We start from the raw sequence: 13,739 nt of genomic DNA on the forward strand, positions 1-13,739 counted from the left end.
GAAAATTTGCAATTGATCAGAAAACATGTACCTATCAGAATCAGCAAACAAAATATACAATAGTAGCATATATATATATACAATAGTAGCGCGCGCGCGCGCGCACACACACATATATATATAAACATATAGATAAAGGTATGAGTGTATAAAATTTGTTTGAGAATGAATTTGTAAAATACAACCCCATTGTTTTTTAATTAGATCTGTTAATTTCGTCCAAATGAGTTCCGATTTGGCGGAAACTAATCCGGTCTGCAGTATCTTCCAATAGAAGCCCAGACTGCACTTCTCAGGGCGACGATTACAGAAGGCAGTCGGGACTCGGGAGTTGGTCCAGTCGAATCGCACTCACTTGCAAAGAATTCCAAACTGCCCTTCTCAGGGATCGTTGAGTACTACAATTGAACGTTGGGATCGAAACTCACCTAAGCCAATCTGATACAGTTTGTGAGGTTGAAGAGGAAACCCACCCAAGCCACGGTTGAGAGAAGATGTTGAATTCTCACTTGTTAAAGATGTTTTATTTTCTGCTTTTCTTTTTTATTTTTTGTTTGAAAATTGGTGAGTGAAAAAAGTTTAGATTTAGTTGTCTGCATAAAAATTTAGAGACTTGTTCATTGTAGTTGTAACCCTATGTTAGGTTGAAGAGAAGCGTTATAGGACCCACTCACGTGATGTGAGAGAAAAAGTTGAATCTAATATTTAAAGGAACTGACGTGGCCAATTAGGGGCTACCAATTCGGTTTCCTATCATTGCCTAAATGGATTATACGGGTTGAACTTCTAAATCCTAAATCGACAAATAAATGGATTAATCATAGTAATCTGTTTATGATTCGAACTCGTTTAAAATAAACCCAAATTCGCTTATCTCATATCGTGTTAGCAGATCGTGTCTTTGACACTTCTAATTGCATTGTGCTTCATGGTATGTATAAGAATTTTTTATTTTTATTTTTTACGGAACAGTCTTAAAAAAAAAAAACATGAAAAGTTAAAGCTCCACTTTCAACTTTTTTTGAGTCATGTCACGTGTACAAAGAATACCGTTGGCTTGAAGAGGATTTAAATACTTATTTACAAGTGTCACACACTAATATTTTAAAAAAGAAAAGAAAAAAAAGAAACATTTTCGCGCTGACGTGGCAAAAATTGCTAACAAAGTGAAGAGCTGTCGGACACTCGGCGGACCCTCTCAGATTTGAATCCGACAAGACTCACCGTAGTATACTGTACCTAAAGGACAATTATACCCATAAATTTCCCGGGGAGTTCAAACACGCCCTTCGAAAATTTTGAGGGAAAATTTTACTTCTAGAAGTTGATAGAAAATAAATAGTACTATACAATTGAGTCCCTCTCTCAGTCTCTCTCTCTTCCCAAAGTTTCAATTGCTGAAATCTCTTTCCTTCTCCTTTTCTCTCGAACCAAACGAGCATAAGTGTTGAAAGTTTTAACTTAATTTTTCTCTGTTATTTTCCTCCTGTTTCTGGGCAACCAAACGGACCGCCGGTATCAGAGTCAGACGTCTTCACCTTTCGTCTCCTTCCGCAAGAACTATGGTATGATCACGTATATCTCTAGATATTTACTTCGAGCAAGTTTAGGTACAGCTCTCTCTCTAATAATCTGTGCTTAGTTTACCGACGAATTCATTTAATTGTTTAAAATTTCACTTATCTAGGGTTGATAACTTACATTTTTAAGCCTCATGATTTGCTCAACAAATGAGGCAGCCGAGTTTACAATATTGCATCTCTATATGTGTTGATATGTATATATATCATTTGGTATTTGTGAGTTGTCCGTGATTAGGTTTATGAAGGAGGTCACAAGTTTCATCTTGGTCTGGCGACCTTGATATTGGTATTTTTATAGTTTTTGATCGATCTAACAGGAAACTTGTCAGAATACAATAATATTGGTATTAATTAAAAAGTACTTGCTGAGGTTTTTTGAGTTTGACTTGGATCAGATATTGCTATGGAGTAATTTTGAAAATCAGAGAATGAATAGGTGGTTCTAGTCACCAAATTGGTACTTTTCTTGCTTTTAATTAATCTAATGGAAACATTGTCAATAAACAATAATATTGATACTAATCCAAAAGTCTTGTTGGAGTTTTTTAATTTGACTTGGTGGAAGCAGAGTAATAAAAAAAAAAAAGAAAGAAAAAAAAAGAAAAAAAAAAACTGGAGAATATACAAAATGGTTTATTCACATGCGCCTACCAACAAAAGAATACTCAGAAAATTAAGGTGGGGCATTCCGAGAATCGAACTCGGGACCTCTCGCACCCAAAGCGAGAATCATACCACTAGACCAAATGCCCAATTGATAATTAGTGTCATGTTTTATATCCTATTAAATGTACCTTTATAAAATAACTATTTGTTTCATTTTAAAATCTTTGCAGCTTGTTGACTTGTTATTTAAGTACAGTTTATATATTATGAAATGTTGCCCATTGGTTGTCTAGTAAGCTTTTGAACTCAAGTAGGTAGCTATATAGGAGGGTCTAGTGCACTTTAAAGAACTAACAGCTTATAATTATTAATTGTGCTTTTTCAAATTCTATCTGTGAAATTTTCTGTGGAAGAGCAATATTGTTGCTCCACTCTGGCTTAAGCTGCAGTTCTTGGTGTTATCTTGCTCTTCCTTAGAGAATATGAATTATATATGAGCATCGATGTCTGTATGTTGGTTGATTGCATCTAAACAACGCAAAACATGAATCTAAATCACACATTCTGCATAATAATATCTGTTTGGACCGGAATTATTATTTTTGGTTCTTCAGTGGCAATAAGGTTGCAAGTCTTGATAATTTCTTGCCCACTTAGAAGGACATTTCTGCTACTTTTTAATTCTCTTAATGCTAATTAATAATATTTTATAATTCTATGTTTTAGATTAATTGAACTTTTATGTTATTGAATTTGAGGCTATGGCCTTGAATAGAGCGGAATGGAAACATAGGATTCATGTAGCCGACCCCAAGTAATTGGGAAAAGGCTTGGTTGTTGTAGATGAATTAAACATTTACGCTGCTTGTTCTGAGTTTATGATAGATACTTTTGACGAATTTACAATATGCATGTGCAATCTATCTGTTACTTCAGTGATTGAGCTTTCTGAGTGCACCCGATAATGACAAGTGCCCCTTTTATGTTTTCGTGGTGTAGTTGGAGTTGAGACATGTCTCAGTTGGACAGTCTCTGTTCAGACTTCAGTTTCAATGCGGCTAAAAAGTGTCCTTGCCATTTTTTTCATAGTAACTATAAAATAAAGTGTCACTGAAATTATGTGGCTTTCAAAATGCAGGAAATTAAGTGGTACATTCTGGGAATAAGAGTTAAGGCCTCCTACACCCTATACTAGAATCACACTATTTTACCAAATTAGTAGCAGTTATCATACACATCATGCATTCTTCATGGCATTTGTTCCGTAAATTGTAATTTAGCATTAGTTGCAAATGTCTCTAAGTGCAATAAATTAATTTGGGGAAAGTCATATCCGTATATGGTTTCTTGTAGATGTATAATTTTTGGTAGCTGTATTAGTATTATAGCCATCTTTGGTTGGCTATAGATGATCTTAAACTAAAAACATTTTAATTTATTTTTTTGCCCTTAGGTTGAGACCATGGCTTTTGTAAATCCAATTGAATGACCCTTTATTGTTAAAGAGTTCTGGAAAGTTGATACTAGCAATTTTTTGTGGTGAAATTGAAAGTTGATAGTTGAGACTTTATAGTTGAACTCATTTTCTGAATTCCCTTATCTTAGAAGGCATTCCAAGAATCAAACCCAGGGCGCTTTTGCCTCCAAATTGAGAATTTTGCACCAATCAAATGTCCTTCTAACTACGCCTATTGTGCTCTATTTGTGTCACATTTTATTTAGTTAAACTTAGTACTTTTCTCTGATGACTTTATTTGCAAAGAGTTTACCTGACCTGATATACCATTTCTCAGTGGCCCATAGCATCCAATTTTCTAGCATCTAAGGTTGGCAATTTTTCTCCACCCTCCCCAACACAACACACACAGAGAGACACTCGCCCACACACATGCATGGACTGCATTTGGTTTCTCTGTTTTCTTGAAACAATTAACGTTTCTCTCTGGTTGAATTTAATTCCGTATATATTCTAATACATTTTTGCTTTTTATTGAAGCCAAGGGGAGCATAACACATTAGATCAAATGTCTGATTTTTGTGTTTATCTTTTTTTAATTTGCAAGTGTGTGCTTGTCTTGGTTTACCTACAACACATTGGAACTGAAATTGGGTGGTCTTTTATTCTTCTGCTATTAGTAGCTATAATCTGAGGTGGTGGCACTTGGCTATGCAAATCGTAAAAGGTCCAGCACATGTTTGAGTACTTGCTGAATTTTCTTTGCAATTGCTTCCATGGATTCTACAGGGAACTTATCTCTAAGGAAGCAGCATTCTGTTATATATCAAATGTTTCTCAATCCTCTTTTATTGTGCTCAATACCTATAAATAACTCCAGATGGCAAAGGCATTTAGGTCTATTGATCTAAAGGAATTTTGGTTAAATGTGATGCTGATCATGCTGTTAGCTTGCAGTAAAGCAGAGTTTCATGCTTTATTATCTTGGTATATGAACCCTGCACACACTGTCCACTAACATACTGCACATTGACTCCTGGAAGTCATTGTTGCATAACACAATTATACCGGAATAATTATTATATAACAGTTCAATTATTACATTGTTACAGGAATATGAGTTGTAAGGACCTATATGAAAAATTCCCGTGACGGAGAGAGATATTGTCTTTTATCAAGGCACCTTTTTATAGTATATTAATATCGGTTTGTGACATATTTTGTTGATAGTGACTTGAAAATTGTCAGCAATTTTGAAAATTGGTTTGGTTGGTGACATATTTTTAGGTTTTCAGAGATTGGTTAATTGGGGAACACAAAATCCCTGTTTGATGCTATGTAACTAAATCATCTGTCACAGTGGATCCTTTTATACTCTTTTCTAGTTGTTGTAGTAGTAGTAGTTGTTGTTTTTTTTCCCTCCTTCATGGAGTTCTAGTAATTGTGTTGACTTTAACTGAATCTGTTTTTCATCTATGTTCACTTTTACTTATAAAAAATAAAAAAAATCTATGTTCACTTCATTTAACACGGAATAATTGCTCCTATGTTTTTTTAGGTCCGTCATTGTTCAGGTGTAATTGTTGGGGTTGAGGCTGATAGATTTCCTCTTGTGAGAATGTAAGTTGGAAGTTTAATCCTGGTTTGTGCACTTTGAAATTTATATTGCTACTTATTTCTTAGTCTATTGATGGAGCAGAAACAATTAAATTTATGTATGACATAAAAAACTTATATTGATTAACAAATTTTGCTTACAATTTGAGTTTATTTTTCATAATTAGATTATAATGCTCAAGTATTCAAAGATAATAAAGAATACAGCACAAAAGAGTATCATCTAGATTATATTTTATATGACATTAAAAAAGAAATAAAAATTTAGGTGATTGAAAGCACTAATTAAAATAGGGCATTCTGAGAATTGAACTCGGTACCTCTCGCAAACAAATGCCCTTTTCCCGCCCACTAGATAATAGTCTATTATTTGAAAATCCCTCCTGGCATGTTGAATTGTAAAGTTTTAGGAGTTCATCTCTGTTCTTTGAGTGCATTTAAATATGCTTGCTATCACACCTTTAATATTTTGATTTTTTTGGGTAAGGATTGCACCTTTAAAATTATCATTACTTCAACTGTTGACACACCTTTGCTGAATGGGATACATATGTTACATTGTACTGATCAACATATTATATTTATGTATGAAAAAAAATATAGATTTACATTGATCAAGAAATTTTCTCGACAAAATAGATTTAAATGCTCAAATATTCAAAGATAATAAAGGATACAACTCAAAAGAGTATCTAGATTATACTTTACATGACATTAAAAAGAAAGAAAAACTTGTGTAATTGAAAACACTGATTAAAATGGGGCATTCCGAGAATTGAACTCGGGACCTCTCGCACCCTAAGCGAGAATCATGCCACTAGACCAAATGCCCTTTTTGTTTTCATGCCCACTAAATAATAGTCTATTATTTGAAAATCTCTCTCCGGCATGTTGAATTGTAAAACTTTTAAGAGTTCATCTTTGTTTTTTGAGTGCATTTAAATATGCTTGCTATTACACCTTTAATACATATATTGTGTAAGAATTACACCTTTAATATTATCATTACTTCTACTGTCAACACACCTTTGCTAGCTTTGTACTGATCAACAAAGCAGATTTATGTATGAAAAAAGATAAAAAGAAAAAAATATTTAATTGACGAAGAAATTTTGCCGACATTTTGAGTTTACTTTTCATGAATGGATTACAATGCTTAAGTATTTAAGATACTATAGGATAGTACACAAAATAGTATATAGATTATATATATATAATGACATTAAAAAGAAAGAAAAACTTAGGTAATTGAAAAACAATGATTAAAATGGGGCATTCCGAGAATTGAACTCGGGACCTCTCGCACCCTAAGCGAGAATCATGCCACTAGACCAAATGCCCTGTTTGTTTTCATGCACACTATATAATAGTCTATTATTTGAAAATCTCTGCAGGCATGTTAAATTGTAAAACTTTTAAGAGCTCAGATCTGTTCTTTGAGTGAATTTAAATACGCTTGCTATTACACCTTGAGTATTTTGAAATTTTCTGGTAAGGATTACACCTTTTATATTATCATTACTTGGACTGTCAACAAACCTTTTGCTAACTGTGATACATATGATACATTGTACTGATCAACAAATTATATTTATGTATGTAAACAAAAAAAGATGATCAAGAAATTTTGCTGGCATGCATTTTGAGTTTACTTTTCATGAGTAGATTACAATGCTGAAGTATTCAAAGATAATATAAGATACAACACAAAAGATTATATATATGTATAGACCAAATGCCCTTTTTTCCATGCCCATTGTATAATAGTCAATTAGAAAATTTTACCAATTACTACATTTGAAAATCTCTCCAGACATGTTGGATTGTAAAACTTGAGTTCATCTCTGTTCTTTGAGTGCATTTAAATATTCTTGCTATTACATCTTTAATATTTTGATTTTTCAGGTAAGGATTACACCTTTAATATTATTATTACTTCGACTGTCGCTAGCTGTGATACATATGATTCATTGTACTGATCAACAAATTATATTTATGTATATATATATATATATATAGAAAAATAAAAGATTTACATTGATCAAGAAATTTTGTCTGACATTTTGAGTTTACTTTTCATGAGTAGATTACAATGCTCAAGTATTCAAAGCTAATAAAGGATACAACACAAAAGAGTGTATAGATTATATTTTATATGACATTAAAAATAAAGAACTTAGGTAATTGACAACACTGATTAAAATGGGGCATTCCGAGAATTGAACTCGGGACCTCTCGCACCCTAAGCGAGAATCATGCCACTAGACCAAATGCCCTTTTCTTTTCTTTTTTCCTCTTTCGTGCCCACTATATAATATTTTATTATTTGAAAATCTCTCCGGGCATGTTGAATTGTAAAACTTATAAGAGTTCATCTCCGTTCTTTGAGTGCATTTAAATATGCTTGCTGTTACATCTTTAATATTTTGATATTTTTTGGGTAAGGATTACACCTTTAATATCATCATTACTTCGACTGTGAACTCACCTTTGGTAGCTGTGATACATATGATATACTATACTTATTACATTTTTAATCCTGGTTTGCCTTTGTTGATATAAATGACTGCTGCATAAATGCATATATGTATATATATTCTTTTTCCTTTTTTCAATCCACTGCCAAAGAATCTTCTAAGATTCAACCATATTTTTTATAGCAACCTGAGACATTGTCAGCATTTTTGCGAGTAAAGACATGCTGATTGTCCACCAGTTGGACACCGTTAGATTCCTTATCTTTTAGAGACTGGTTAACTGGGGAGCTAAATTCTGTTTGTTGCTATAAAACTAAATCATTTCTGTTGTAATGGATCCTAGTATATTCTAATATTAGTAGTTGTGTCAACTTTAATTGAGTCTTCTTGCATCTATGTTCACTTCCTGCAACACTAATAATTGCTCCTGTGTGTTTTTTTTTTTTTGGTCTGTTGTTGTCCTGGTGCAAATATCGGGGTTGAGGCTTATGGATTTTGTCTTGTGAGAATGAAGCTGCAAGTTTAATCCTGGTTTGACATTGAAATCTAGTTTGCTACTGAGTCTATTGATAGAGCAGAAACAATTGAATTTACATGAGTCATATGACATAAAATTACATTTATTTTTAAACAAATAGCCAACTCTGTTTGGGATAAAGGCAAGAATGACAATGATGATAAAACATTTTTTTTCAATTAACAAATTTTGTGAAATTGTAAATGTACTTTTCATTAGCAAATTACGATGCACAAGTATTCATCTATAAAATGTATACAGCAAAAATATTTATGACATTAAAAAAAAAAGAAAGAAAGAAAAACCTAGGTAATAAAAAACACTGATTATCAATACAAATGGAGCATTCCGAGAATTGAACTCGGGACCTCTCGCACCCTAAGCGAGAATCATGTCACTAGACCAAATGCCCTTTTAGAAATTATTGATATAAAATATACTATTTGAAAATTTTACCAATTATTGCAGTTAAAAATCTCTCTAGGCATGTTGAATGTAAAACCTTTGAGAGTTCATCTATGTTTTTCTTTGTATTATTAAATATGCCAGCTCTTACGCATTTAATATTATCAATACTTCGATTGTGAATCCTTTGCCAGCTGCGATACATATGATGTATTATACTTATTTTTTTAATCCTAGTTTGCCTAGTTGATACAATAACTGCTGCATTTTTATTTTTAAATCCACTGACAAGGAATCTTCTAAGTTTCAACTAGGTTACCACTAGGTTACAATCCTCGGTGGTACTTCAATTGTCAATATACCTTTGCTAGCTGTGATCCAAATAGATATATCTACAAATGTTCCTTTTTTTTTTTTTTTTTCCCAATCCACTGACAAAGATTCTTCTAAGGTTCAAATCCAAAGCAAAAGAGTTGTCCCACATCAAGGCACCATTTCTGTAGGCATACCAAATTGTGACATATTTCTTTGATAGTAACATTGTCAGCAATTTTGCAACCGCCGCACCAACACATTGTCAGCAATTTTGCAAGGAAAGATATGTTGATTGTCCACCAGTCGAACACTGTTAGACTCCTTATCTCTTAGGTGTTTAGAGACTGGTTAACTGGGGAGCTAAATTCTATATGTTGCTATGTAACTTCATCATTTCTGTTCACTGGATCTTTATATATTCTAATTTTGGTAGTTGTGTTGACTTTAACTGAATTTTCTCTCATCTAAGTTCACTTCCTGTGACACTAATAATTACTCGTGTTCTTTTTTTCTTGTTTGGTCTGTTGTTCTGCAGGTGTAATTGCTGGGGTTGAGGCTCATGAATTTCATCTTGTGAGAATGAAGTTGCAAGTTTAATCCTGGTTTGACACTGAAATTTAGTTTGCTACTTATTCCCTAGTCTATTGATGGAGCAGAAACAATTGAATTTACGATTTTACATATGACATAAAATTACATTTATTTTTTAAAAGAATAGCCAAACCCAATTGTTTGGGATAATTGTGACTATGATGATATAACATGTTGAATGACAACTGTGACTATGATGGTATAACATTTTTTTTTTTTTTTTTTAATTAAGAAATTTGGTTAAAAATTTAAGTGTACTTTCCCCAAGTAAATCACTGTGGTATTCAAAGATTAAAAAATGTACAACACAAATGTTGATATATATGACATTTAAAAATAAAATAAAAAATGGGTGGGAGAAAGAAAAAGCTAGATGGGGCATTCCGAGAATTGAACTCGGGACCTCTCGCACCCTAAGCGAGAATCATGCCACTAGACCAAATGCCCTTTTTGTAATGCTTGATATGTAATATATTATTTGAAAAATTTACCAATTATTGCAGTCGAAAATCTCTCTAGCATGTTGAATGTAAAACCTTTGAGAGCTCATCTATTTTTTTCTTAGTATTATTAAATATACCAGCTCTTACATCTTTAATATTATCATTACTTAGATTGTGGATATACCTTTGCCAGTTGTGATAGATATGATATGTAATACTTATCACATTTTTAATCCTAGTTTGCCTTATTGATAAGAAGGTTAAAATAATATCTTTATAGTTCTGCATGTTTGGCTATATTATAGGAGTAACAAACAACTGTACTGTGATGACCTTGTGAGCGGGTGCAAGAGACACTATCAGGCTACCACACTGGCGAGCTACGGGTGCACAATCCCACATCGCCTGGGTAGAGGAAAGGTGAAGTTCTTATATGTAAGTGTGTCACCTCCAATTGGTATGAGGCTTTTTGGGGTGAAGCCCAAGACCAAAACCGTGCGGGCTCAGGCCCAAAGCGGACAATATCATACCACGTGGTGGAGTGAGTCGTTACAAATGGTATCAGAGCCTGACCCAGCCGGAAGTGTGCCGACGGGGACGTCGGGCCTCCAAGTGGGGTGGATTGTGATGACCTTGTGGGCGGGTGTGCCGTGAGCGGGTGCAAGAGACACTATTAGGCTACCAAACTGGCGAGTTACGGGTGCATAATCCTACATCGCCTGGGTAGAGGAAAGGTGAAGTTCTTATATGTAAGTGTGTCACCTCCAATACCAATGAGGCCTTTTGGGGTGAAGCCCAAGAGCAAAACCGTGCGGGCTCAGGCCCAAAGCGGACAATATCATACCATGTGGTGGAGTGGGTCATGTACGCATATATTTCTACTCTACTTATGAGGGATCTTATCAGATTCAAATAGAAAATATATATGCCTATACTTTTTATTATTATGTTAAAGTTTGAGTTGATTCTAGATAAAATACTTTGATTGAACATTCAAAAAAACAATATAAAGAAGTGGGAATTGTACGAGGGGCATTCCGAGAATCAAACTCGGGACCTCTCGCACCCAAAGCGAGAATCATACCACTAGACCAAATGCCCTTGATGTTTATGGGACTCTAATTAATATCTTTATAGGTGACAAATGCATCTTACTATTTATTTCTCTGTTAGTTTCCTCCTTGAACTACTATGTTGAAACTGGATGTCCTCTTCTACTTTTGCGGAAGTTGCCCAAGGAATTTTGTTATCTTTCTAATGGGAGGACCCACAAAAGGTTATTAATGTGAGTCATTGTGATTAATTAGCACCTATAGTTTTGATATGATTAGATTTTTCTTTTTCTGAAGTGAATATGATTATATTTCTTCTAGTTAGCAAGTTGTGATTGATTTTCATATTTTGAATCAATCACATTCATAATTGAACAATACTACTTCCACCTTTATAATTGAACAATACTACTTCCACCTTTATAATTGAACAAGACCACATCAGTAGTTGAAATTCTTGTCAAATAATCCAGTTAGGAATAGGTATTCACCGTATTTGTGTCGCATCATTTTATATGTTCATAGTGCATGCAATGAGATTTCATGGAGATATCATGAATTTTTAAGATTATCTGAGAATGCAAGTATATTGCATTCAGAGCTGAAATTGAAATCTTATAAGAAGTGGACCACTTTATTGAAGAACTAACCTATCTGCTAATGATCAGGTCACTTACCAGAATATGGGCTTTCTTTAGGAGCGATTTTCAGTTTTACCTTTGGTTTAGATAGTTTAAATGGGTTGTGATTTCTATATAAATTATTTTCAAGGGAAAACTATTTAAGAAATAATGATCTTGATGAATTATTGATTCGTGCATAACAAGTAGTAATTCAATTATATAATAATTCTTAGTTCTAAAAGCTTATGATTGATATAAACAATTACTTCCATTCAGTTCATTTTTCAACCAATCTCTAGAAGCTCAGTGCCCCTATTGTTGTGAATTGTAACTAGTCTCAGGTGTGCTGTGGTGTTGGAGCAGTATATTTCAGAAGGAAAAGCTGATTTAGTGATTAAATTGGTCAAAGTAACCCGAAAGGTGTACTCATTGAGGGTTCAATTGGACAATCAAATAAGGGCCAATTAGTCGTCGCAACTGTGAAATTCTAACAAAGTGTGAGAAGGCACAATCTGAGCAGAAAATGTGTGAGTAACCTGAAACATTGTCGGCAATTTTGCAAGGAAAGATATGTTGATGCAAGATTCTGCACAACCCGGAACGACACCGCTTCCTGCAAAGAATGGCCCTTGATGGCACCGGTGTGGTGCTTGCCAAGAGCTCTCCGACGATCAAGTCAGTTGTTGGAGCTTTGAAATAAAGGTAGGAATTTTATAATTAATTTTTCTCATACCTGTTTGCTTGATCAGACTTGTATTTATAGCTGGTTCAGTCTGTTGCAACTTGTTGGGATTCTAGGAGAATTGTAAAGATTCGAGGATATTCTTCCTACTGATCCGAGCTTTGAATTTAAACTTTCTTTATATGCTTGTCATCTTTCATTTAATTTCAAACTTTTCAATCCATCCGGTCTGTTTAGCCACTCCGTTTGTTGAGCAACCTTGATACAAATTATCCCCATCATGTTGATTGTCCACCAGTGAAACACTGTTAGAATCTTTTATATCTTGGGTGTTTAGAGACTGGTTAAATGGGGAGCTAAATTGTGTTTGTTGCTATGTAACTAAATGTGGATCTTTTTATGTATTCTAATTTGAGTAGTTGTGTGTTGACTTTAAGTGAATCTTCTCTCATCTACGTTCACTTCCTGTTACACTAATAATTGTTCTTGTGTTTTTTTTTTTTTTCCTCTTTTGGTCCGTGAATTCTAGTTGGTACTTATTCCTTATTAGTCTACTGATAGAGCAGAAACAATGGAATTTACATATAAAATTGCATTTATTTTTTAAACGAATAGCCAAACCCATTTGTTTGGAGGAAAGGCAAGGATGACAACTAAAACAATTTTCTTTTAATTAAGAAATTTTGTTGAAAATTTTAGTGTACTTTTCCCAAGTAAAAAAAAAAAAAAAAAAAAATGGGGCATTCCGAGAATTGAACTCGGGACCTCTCGCACCCTAAGCGAGAATCATGCCACTAGACCAAATGCCCACTTTTGTAATGCTTGCTATATATAATATAATGTGATATCTAAAAATTTTACAAATTGTTGCAAAGTTGAATTTAAAACAACAAAAATGTATTACGGGGGCATTCCGAGAATCGAACTCGGGACCTCTCGCACCCAAAGCGAGAATCATACCACTAGACCAAATGCCCTGTTTGTTATGTGGGACATTCTTGATAATCTTATAGCGGACAAATGCATCTTACTTAATTATTTTATTAATTTTCCTCCTTGGGCAGCTATTTTGTTGAAACTGGATTACCAGCCCAAGAAATTTCGTCACCATCGACCCCATTGTGATTAATTAGCACCCATATTTTTAAATGCATTTTTTATTTTATATATAAATGAATATGAATATATTCTTTAGTTAGCAAGTTATCAGTCATGATTGCAAGTACCGTCTTCTCCAAGTGGTTGAGTTACTTCTCATATCCAGAAGTCCGTGTTCGAGCCTTGCATCATCTCTCCCCTCTCCAATAACTAATTCTCAACATTCTTGTGATGAAAATAAAATAATAATAAAAAATAATCAGTCTGAACGGTA

At 33.8% G+C, this 13,739-nt stretch overlaps 1 long non-coding RNA gene and 8 other non-coding genes across 10 annotated transcripts; 1 reads left to right on the forward strand and 8 right to left on the reverse strand.

Annotated features, from left to right (window-relative positions):
• The first annotated feature begins 1,272 nt into the window (after positions 1 to 1,272).
• On the forward strand, positions 1,273 to 12,803 carry LOC132294156 (uncharacterized). 2 transcript variants are annotated; one of them, XR_009477987.1, is made up of 4 exons: positions 1,273 to 1,565; positions 5,204 to 5,265; positions 9,512 to 9,578; positions 10,316 to 12,803. It is a non-coding gene; the product is annotated as an uncharacterized LOC132294156 (long non-coding RNA). The 2 variants fall into 2 exon arrangements; XR_009477986.1 differs by having other exon boundaries at positions 1,274 to 1,565; positions 12,021 to 12,803.
• TRNAP-UGG (transfer RNA proline (anticodon UGG)) lies at positions 2,264 to 2,335 on the reverse strand. Its single transcript has one exon. It is a non-coding gene; the product is annotated as a tRNA-Pro (tRNA).
• On the reverse strand, positions 6,023 to 6,094 carry TRNAP-AGG (transfer RNA proline (anticodon AGG)). The gene has a single exon. It is a non-coding gene; the product is annotated as a tRNA-Pro (tRNA).
• On the reverse strand, positions 6,532 to 6,603 carry TRNAP-AGG (transfer RNA proline (anticodon AGG)). Its single transcript has one exon. It is a non-coding gene; the product is annotated as a tRNA-Pro (tRNA).
• TRNAP-AGG (transfer RNA proline (anticodon AGG)) lies at positions 7,467 to 7,538 on the reverse strand. Its single transcript has one exon. It is a non-coding gene; the product is annotated as a tRNA-Pro (tRNA).
• Positions 9,943 to 10,014, reverse strand: TRNAP-AGG (transfer RNA proline (anticodon AGG)). The gene has a single exon. It is a non-coding gene; the product is annotated as a tRNA-Pro (tRNA).
• On the reverse strand, positions 11,040 to 11,111 carry TRNAP-UGG (transfer RNA proline (anticodon UGG)). Its single transcript has one exon. It is a non-coding gene; the product is annotated as a tRNA-Pro (tRNA).
• Positions 12,804 to 13,104: 301 nt separating the features above from the next.
• Positions 13,105 to 13,176, reverse strand: TRNAP-AGG (transfer RNA proline (anticodon AGG)). The gene has a single exon. It is a non-coding gene; the product is annotated as a tRNA-Pro (tRNA).
• Positions 13,177 to 13,272: 96 nt separating this feature from the next.
• On the reverse strand, positions 13,273 to 13,344 carry TRNAP-UGG (transfer RNA proline (anticodon UGG)). The gene has a single exon. It is a non-coding gene; the product is annotated as a tRNA-Pro (tRNA).
• Between the last annotated feature and the right edge of the window lie 395 nt (positions 13,345 to 13,739).

Source organism: Cornus florida, unplaced genomic scaffold, assembly GCF_030987335.1.
Source record: "Cornus florida cultivar Cherokee Brave unplaced genomic scaffold, ASM3098733v1 CherokeeBrave_3.0.0_Hap2_Chr02, whole genome shotgun sequence".
Lineage (NCBI taxonomy): Eukaryota > Viridiplantae > Streptophyta > Magnoliopsida > Cornales > Cornaceae > Cornus > Cornus florida.